Source organism: Lagenorhynchus albirostris, chromosome 14 (assembly GCF_949774975.1).
Source record: "Lagenorhynchus albirostris chromosome 14, mLagAlb1.1, whole genome shotgun sequence".
NCBI classification, from domain to species: Eukaryota; Metazoa; Chordata; class Mammalia; order Artiodactyla; family Delphinidae; genus Lagenorhynchus; species Lagenorhynchus albirostris.
In genome coordinates this window covers 12113807-12123420 of record NC_083108.1, presented here as the reverse complement: position 1 = coordinate 12123420, position 9614 = coordinate 12113807, and positions in this window count along the sequence as shown.

Here is a 9614-nt window from a genome sequence, read left to right as displayed (position 1 = left end):
TAAACAACAAGGGCGAAGCAGCTAGGAAACACAGAGATGAACTAGGGACAGTTACTATAATACGTTGCTTGGAAGACTGATCACGTGTCTACGTTCCACCAAACCTGTTTTGGCCATAACTGAGCTGTGATACGTCTCAGTTCATGGCCTCCTCCTGCCAGTTAAAGACTAACACAACCAGAGAAAACAATTAATTTAAAATAACATTGATCAGGTTATTTAAAAGCATTTGGATCAACAGAACTATCAGAAGCCAAGCTCATCCACTGTGTTGGTTTTTACTGCTGACACTTAACCACCATCCCCGTGGCTTGAGTAGAGGATCTTCGTCTCGCAATTCTGTAGGTCAGTGGCTTACCCCGGTCTTATAGTGTCAAAGTCAGGGTGTCGGCAGGGCTGCCTCCTTTGGGGGTTTTGAGGGAGAATCCATTTCCAGAGACATTCAGGTTACTGGCAGCACTGAGCTCCACGTGGTGGTAGGAATGAGGTCCCTGCTTTCTTGTTGCCTGTCAGCTGGGGGCCTTTTTTGGTGGCTTTCTTCCAGTTTCAAAGTCAGCAATGGCGGTCCAGTCCATCTTATGCTTTTGTAGGGAAGGGAAACTTTACTTCTAGCCACCACCTTAGGTTTTCAGCTGAGGCTCTTTAACAAAAAGATTAGCAAGAGAAAGACAGTTTATTACTGCATGTATTTGTATACACTATTACCAGATATTCCACTCCTAGTTAGAAACCCTAGAGAAACTGTATGTTCAAGAGACATGTAAAATAATGCTCATAGCAATACTATTTCATCACAGCAAGAAAAAATGCTAAAAGAAACCCTAGGAAAAAATGCTGAATTATTAAAATGAATGAATTATGTTGTATTCATACCAAGGAATCAGGGCTATCACCTTACTCAGCTCTGGGGCACCATGCACACTGTCAGCACCTTTCATACAGAACACAATGTACAAGGTTGTACAAATTTGTACAGAACACCATATATTAGGGAAAATGAATTAATCACAGCTATCAGCGTAAAACAATGCAGAGTAAAAATAACAAGTGTCAACTGCATTTGCACAAAGTTAAATAATAAGCAAACTGGTCATTATGTTGTTTAGAGCTACATCTATGTAGTTATAGAGAAAACTATAGAGAAAAAGCAAAGGAATTGCTAACACAAAATACAGGATAGTATGAAATCCAGGGCAGGGAAAGAATGTAATCAGATCAACAGGAAGCTTCAAAATTATTCCTGATACTCTGTTTCTTAAGTTGGATAGTGGATATTAGATGCTTCTTCAACTTACTATTAATCTTTAAATATACATATATGTATATCCATTGTGTTGTATCAGTGATACATTTCACAATAAAAATAATTTAACAAAAGAATGGAGAAATCATAGTATAATGTGATGCAATGAGGACTAAAACCAGCTAAGAGAAATAAGACTAAATATTGTAAATTTAATAGTGGAACTAAAAGTGACTTCCTTATTAAAAGATAAAAATCTTTTAGATTGAAAATGAAAAACGGTGTTTGGTCAAATGTGGTTTTCAATTAGCATACCTCAAACAAAGTGACATCAAGTGAGCAAAGATCTATCAGGGAAATTTAAATAAAGGGACAGCAGGAGTCAAACTATTAATAGCAGAAAAGGTGGACTTTAAGGAAGTGAATTAAAATGGAGAAATGCTGTCTTTTGATATAGAAAGGGTATGATTCATAATGAAGATAAAATTAAAATTTCAACATGCCTTTCAATACTGGACAGATGAACATAGAAAAAATAATAGAAATCTGATAAAAAATATCACCAGTATACTGTACTTCATAATAAGACCCATTTTTGTACATCTTCACACCTCTGAAAGTAAGATATGTCTAGATGTAATTTTCATTGTCCATATATGTTTGTTTTTAGTCATAGGTGTCTTCATTTTTTTCACTTCAGGTTATTGTTGATGCTATGTGTGTCGAGTATAGTTGCCATTAATTTTTAAACATTATATTATTATCTGGCCTTAAAAAATTACTGTAAATGCCAAAAATTACTGAAGTGAAACGGTGATGTGGAATTTGATATTAGAGAAGTGAATATCTAGATTTGGAAGAATGAGTGAAATTCCCAATTTTCTTGCAAAGCAATGACCATAATCCATAATTTATAGGACCTAAGAAAGGACAACCCTATAACCCTGTGTTATAGGTTCCCTATTATACGCTAACATCAAAACTTGCAGAAAGAGCGTCAGTAGCTTGGAAGAAAATCCCAGACAATAGGGCTATGTTTGCTCACGTTTGGTAATGCCCACATACCAAAGTTCTTGCTGGCAGAATAAAGAATACTGTGATGAGAAAATGAACATCTATGGTTTTAAGCCCCATAAACATTTAAAAGAATCAGATTCTGAATATGGTTTTAAGTTATTTTGCAATTTATTTTGAAAATACTGCATTTTACATATGAAGAAGACAATATATATCTAAACACACCTAAAGGAACTCTTTACATATTTATAAATAAAAATTCAAGTGAAACAAAGTATTGTCTCATAATTCAATTGGCACAGCTTTTATTTCCTTAGCAATACATGAAATAATAATGCATTTTAGAGGGGGGGTCATTTTAGAATTGATGACATGTGGTACAATTTATTTGATTATTTCTTCCCTTCCTATCTTACTGTCCAAAATGTATGGCCATCAAGTGTTAGACCCTCTGAATTGATCATCTACAGCTCAACTTTTCTCTATTTTCAAATCCTGAGCTATTTCCTGATTTTTTTTCTCCAAGTCCTATCGATTGTTTTGGCAATAATGTTTTAAATTTCAGAAACATATTTTCTTGCCTTTTGTTTATTCCTTTCTGTCGTATCGGTCTGTGTGTCTGTGTGAGTGTGTGTAATAAGCTCTTGAATTAGCTAAAAATACCAAATGGGAATTGTTCACGTTCTTGTCTAAATTGTTTCTTCCAGATCAGCTCTTCTGAGTGTCAGTATCGTTCCCTCTATAGTAAACCAAAGATGTTCTTCAAGGTTCCTTGTGCATTTTGATTGTCGACTCCTATCCAGTAATGAATAATTTTGAGGATTGATGTAGGCAGCTCGTCTATGTTCCCTCTACTGTTGTCTATGTGTATAGGTAGGGCTCTTTATTCAATAGGCCTCTCTGTCAAAAAGTATGCTTAACTGAGAAGCCTGCTTTTAATGGAGCGGTGTGTAACCTGCATTCTGTACCAGAGGGCGTGCAGGTAGAAAAGCCTGGCGTGCCTACCTCTTTCCCCACCTGCCTCCACTCCCTTTCCTCCTTCAAATTTCAGAGTAGGATAAATTCTACTCTCAGGTTCTAGTCTCCATATTAAAAGCACCTTCTCTCTCTGGCCAGATTTTTAAATTTTCTTTACCAAAAAAGTTCACAGTTTTATTTTTCCCTAGGGAGCAATTCTGGATTGCCCATCACTCTGCCAACAGGGAGATAGATGGGAGGCATGGAGCCAGTTGGAACCACTGGAGTTCCATCTCCCTTCTGCCCTCTCTCCCTCAGGGTCTGCTGCCTCAGAATCCCGAGCCTGTCTGGGAATTCTGATGCCCACCAGTACCCGAGCATTCTCCTTTACGTGTGCCAAGCTGCTTGTTCCTTCACTTTGATTCATCCATTGATATCCTGCCACATACATTATGACTTCCAGAAATCAACCAGAACCTTGCGCCCACCATTGAACTCCCTCTCATCCTTCTTATTTTCATTGGTATATTTCTTTTTTCCCCTTCTATACAGTCATCAAAATAGGATATTTAGGGGGAAAGCAGGCAACACATGTTCCATGTTTACCGTATGCCAGAAGATTGCTATTTATGGACAGTCTTCTTGTGCCATTACATCTTGTGGAGTGAAGCTCATAAAGGTGAACCAAAAGGATGCAAAACAATATAATGATGAACTATCCTAAGTATTAGGAAAAGAAGCAAAATAAAGGCTGCCATGAGGGAGTCACCTGGGAGACTTACTTAGATTGGCAATGAGGGACAACCTCTTTGAAGAAGTACCATTTAAGATCTAAATTTTGAGTGGGAGTAACCAGGCTGTTAATGAGGAAGGTGTACCAGGACAAAGAAACAGCACATACAAACTCCTGATATTAAAAGACGCTTATTGAAGGAGAACTGAAACGGTACGAGTGTGGGAGGGAAGTTGTGAGCCGGGCGGGGATGTGCAAAGGAGGCTGAAGAGAGGCAAGGTCAGTCGTGAAGGGTGCGTGTGTCACACAAAAAATCTACATTTAACTATTAATGCTGTTGGCACCTATTAAAGGGCTTTAAGTTGAAGAAGGAAGCACTTAAATGTGCAGTTTCCAAAGATTAATTGGACTGCTGTATGGAGAAAAATAAAATAGAGCAAAAGTAGAAACAAGACGTCCAATACGAGGATTATTTTAATAGTCTTGGCAAGAGATGAGGGCTGATGACATTACAGTAGTAGAGGAATATGCTTAGAAAAGGGAATGCGTTAGAGACACATTTTAAAAAGGAACCACGGGTCTCACTGTTAAACAGAATGTACCGAATGTACCAGGGTATGTGTGGGAGTGGTATGGGCAAGTTAAGTTACTGAAGGGTTTGGGATGAACAAAGGAATGGAAGGAGGTGCTTTTCCTGCAATGGGGAAAAGCTGAAGGGGGAGCAGGGGTTGGGAGTTTTAGGTGTGATGGGAACCAAGGGTCCCACTTTGAACTGGTTAGCACTGAGATTCTTGCAACATATGCTTACAGTTTGCCCTCCATATTCCTGGAATTCAATCCGTGGTTGGTTGAATCCATGGATTTGGAACCCATGGATACAGAGGGCAAAGTGTACATTATTTCAAGAAGGTAGCTTCACAGCTGGGTGTGGAGCTCAGAAGAGTGTGTCAGATGGATGAAAGGTCAGAGAAGTGGCTGGGAACTCAGAGGACCTGAGCAGAGAGTGTGGGTTGAGAGTCCTTTCAGCAATCCTTCCTTATGCCAACTCTCTCACTTTTCATACCAGACTTTCTCTCCTGGATAGTGAGAGAAGAATCACATTTCATAAGCAACACATTGACTTGATTTCTATTGCATGTGTCAAACAGATTCCATACATTATCTTTAGATTCTATAAGAGATTGTTCTTAGATTGTCGTTCTCTGAGTATTTTCCATGCTGCTTTTTCCCTTTTGATCTGAAGGTTCATCTCTATAGGCTCCATGACTTTTACTATATATATACTTTTTAAAAGTTTACTTGTTCTTGAAAAATGTGCTATCTGTATATCTGAAAGGCAGATTAAGCTACACAGCTGCAAATCTTCTGCAGATTCTAAAAGACTGAATTGTTTGAATGTCTCACCTATTGACTGATCCTCAGGACCTCTCATACTAAGCAGCGTTTGAAAAAAAATCATTTATTTCATCTTTTGGGTTTTCTATCTTTTCCCTTATCCCTAATATTTAACTCTGTGGGCTTCAATTTCCAGGATGCACCATGCCTTCGCCAGCCCTCCATCCTTTTTGCCCAATATTTTTTCGGAATTTACAGTCATGGTCCCTGTGGTCCATGTCATACGTCAGACAGACCTGACTGCAGAGGGCATAGGTCTGTACACGGACCCCTGGCTCAGCAGCTGTGGGGTGGTAGGGAGGCGGGTCCCAGCAAGTCTATGGCTTACTGAGCATAACACAGAATGGACCTAAGACAGGAGGACAAATACTAAGCCCCAGCAGCTGCTGAACTTGAACTTCAGCCCTGATTAGGGCTGCCTCAATAACTGGGCAAAGTTGGATTTGAAGGGAGAAGTGATTGGTCTCACGGATGTAGAGAAGGCAGTTGCTAACAATTCAGAAGTCACTAACTAGTTCTAAGACCTCGAACAAGGTACTTCACTTCTTTTGTGTTCCGAGTCTCCTCTTTTGTAACATGAAGAGGTTTACCCAGCTGATCCCTAAGTGGCCTCCAGCCCTAATGTTGTCTAACGAATGTGTAGCACAAGGCTATTTGGGGCCATACGCCTGACTTTCTGCATTGAGATTTTTCATTAATTTGTAAGCTTTTGTTATTTCAGAGATGACTTTTGTTGTTAGAAATCCGAGTTGGCTCTAGTGGGCTTGTTATATCGACACTTTTTTCATTTCAGTTAAAGACTTTGATGATAGTTTCCAGTGAGAGCCCGGCAAAATAAAACCATGTTTTCTGTTCTAACATTTGTTTCATCTTCATCTTTTGTCAGCGGCAATATTGCTATTTGTCGTTTCAACATTTCCCAGGATCACTTCTTCCCTCATCTGGGGCCTTTGAAGTTTCTCTCATCAGAATGAAGGCTTTTGCTAATGGTTCTTCAGGGCTGCTGACTGTCAGAGACAGGGCTTTAGGAACGCCTGCTAAGGGTTAGCCAAGGTCTCCAGGCAATCTCTTCTCTTCCTCATAAAGAGAGAGACATTCGATTAGAGGACCAAGATTTGGAGGAAAAAGCTGCCGCAGGGCTCAGTGGCTCACGTTGCTTTAGGGCTGCTGTTTCGAAGTAAGATTATTTATACTCACAGACCCTCTAAGCCTCTTCCAGGTAAGGCCTGGGAGTCGTGAGTTTGTGGCCAGCTGACCTGGTTATCCTTCCTGAGAAGCACAGCTGGTGACTGAAGCTGGCCAGAAAGTCCTTCAGCTGGGAGAGGCCTTGTGTATCCAACGGGTCACAAAGCTTTACAGAAGGTACTTAAACAAAGCTTTCTAGTTGTCTCTACTGAGACCGGTTTCCCCATAAATCCTAAATCAAGGCACAATGCAAATGTGTTTTCAGAGACAACAGGTTGGAAATCAGATTTTTTTTTTTTTCTGGTTGAAATCAGGTTTGTTCTGGTTTGAAATTAGATTTGTTCTGATCTGAAATCAGATTTGTTCTAGAAAACCCAGAATCTCCGAGACTTCTGTTTTCAGAGACAACACGTTGGAAAACAGTTTTTTTTTTTTTTTTCTGGTTGAAATCAGGTTTGTTCTGGTTTGACATTAGATTTTTTCTGATCTGAAATCAGATTTGTTCTAGAAAACTCAGAATCTCTAAGACTTCTTTTCAAGGGAGGCTGAAGTGAGGATGATCTCCTTACCTTCAGGTAGATATCAGAGAGAAATATTAACAGTGATGAATGGAAGGGATAAATAAGTTTTATTATTGCTAAAGGTGATAAGTGAATAAGAAGGGGTTTACTGGAAAGTCACAGAGATTCAGTATTTGAATAGGGAGGGATTTTAGGAATAATCTAAATGCCACCCTTATTTTAAGGAGTCTAAGACCCAGAGAGTTTGTATGGCTTGTCCATCACCCAGAACATTGCCTCACACGTTACATAAGTTGATTAAATATTTTTGGATTAAGTGTCCAGTAACACGAATCTTGGTGACAGTCCTGAATTATGGACATGGAAGGAGAAGAATGGGAATCACTAGACCTCTACTCAAGAGTCCTTGACTTTGAAATTCCTTCTTTTCCACGGCCTGTTCTGAACCTCGTTCTAAGCCCTAAGACTTTCACCACCAGAAGCAGTGATTAGAGAGCTGTTTGTGCCCTCCCTTCTACATTTATAGAATATCATCTATAGGAAAACAAGAGAAACCTAGGTGTCATTCTTCATTACTACGTCTCTGGTACCCCAATTAATTAAGATCTGATTCATTAAAAACCCTGCCTGTTTCTTAACTCCACATGCTTCTACCATCCTGACAACCCTTCACTAGTTCTTCTGCTCCAGTCTTATCCACTTCCTCCTGAATCTAATCTTTAACCTGTTATTAGGGTCATACTTCTGAAAAAGTAAATATATTTATACCAGTCTCCATTTTTCAATGCCTTCATGATAAAATCCAAACTTGTTCAAGTGACACGCCTGTTATGATCTGCCCCCTCATTAAGTCCTGATTCTCATTGTTTCCCATGTTTTTTTTTGCTTGCATATAATACTTCAGCTGTAGTGAACTTGGTAGTTTGATTTATATTCCATGTTGGTTCATATCTTCCCCAAATTGGATGCTTCTTCCCTGCTTCTTGCCATCCCATATCTGCCCACTGGATCTGCCCATCTTATACCTTGCAACCCAGAGAACTTCTCAGATTGTTCCCAGGTAAAGGTGAGACAAGAGGAACCCAGCTATCTGAAACTGATAACAGACTCACTGTCAGGTCCGAATCCTTCTATAACTAACCTCCCCTCATACCAATGAGTGTAGCTGTCCCCACGTTAGAGATGGGGGAAAAACTTACTAATGAGAGATTTAAAATAATGGTTTACAGATATATACCCAACAAGCAGCAAAGACGGATTTGAACCTTGGTTGAAACTTCCTATCAGTACCTCCCACCACTAGGGGGCAGCAGCTACCCCTGTAGAAGGCTGACGGTCGCTCTGCACAACACCTGACTCCTCTTTCTTTCCAAAAAGATAAGCAAAATTTACTTATGCTCATTTATATACAAATCATGGTTGTCCGTACGGAATTTCTTATTTGACTCTGACTCTGGTCTGGAAATAAAACTTTTATTACAGAAGCACTGGTTGTAATTATACTTAAAAACATTTAGAGGCAGATTACAGATTATGCTGATCACATTTTCCCGGGTTGTAATTTCTCTTTTAAAGTAATTTATTTAGTTGTTTATAAAACAGACTAAAACCATTTCCAATATGCTACCACTTGGTGTCGCTACTAGTCTGTATGTAGTTGCCTCAACCATGATTTCATTTATTCTAGGCAAATAACCTGTTCATTTTAAAGAAATCCTTTCGGGATAAATTGGGATAGGTATATTAGAATTCAGATAAAATTTTTGCTTTTTAATTTTACTTTTCGAAAATTAACAGTGGTCGACTTTGGGTTTATTTCAGTAGACATACTTCTGAACAAATAAATCTTCTCTAATTAAAAATAAAAAGCCTCAGTTATTGCATCTATCATCTTGGTGCATTGAACAGAAATAACAGGACCTGAAGGAAACTCTGAAAATGTTGCCAAGGGCCAATCAATACAAAGTAAATTGGAACATTTAGAATTGACTTCTTAAAACCAGTGATTTGATTATTAGTACCGTTCTAGTTTTCTTGTGCTGAAGATGTTGTAAGCATCTGGGTCCATTGAAGTGGGTAAGTAAAATAATATTGATCGAATAATTATGGTGTAAAGACATTGTGTTAAGTGCTTTACATGTATAAAGTCTAACCATCTTCATCATTATGACTGTTTTAATCCTTTACTTTTGTTTTGATGTTTTGCACCTTACAAAGCACTTTATCTTAATGTCTCCCATGAGGCCAAGGATGAATGTCAAAAATATTCAGGGAAACCATGAGAAACAAAAGAAAGACAGGGAAACATTTTTGAGTTGTACTCCCTATTATAATGGATTTATAAAAGTCTATCAGAATTTATTAGACACACCTTGATATTTGACTGCATATTTTCCCTAGGACTAGCTAAGCTCATCAGATACTTTCATGGCTTAAAGAACAACAACATTAAAAACAAAGGCAAAGAGAAAGTAAACGACCATCTCCAGTTTTTCATTTCTATGGTTATAACCTTCTTTCAGGATCGAACACTGGCTGGGTGATGAATCAAGGCCAGCCAAGG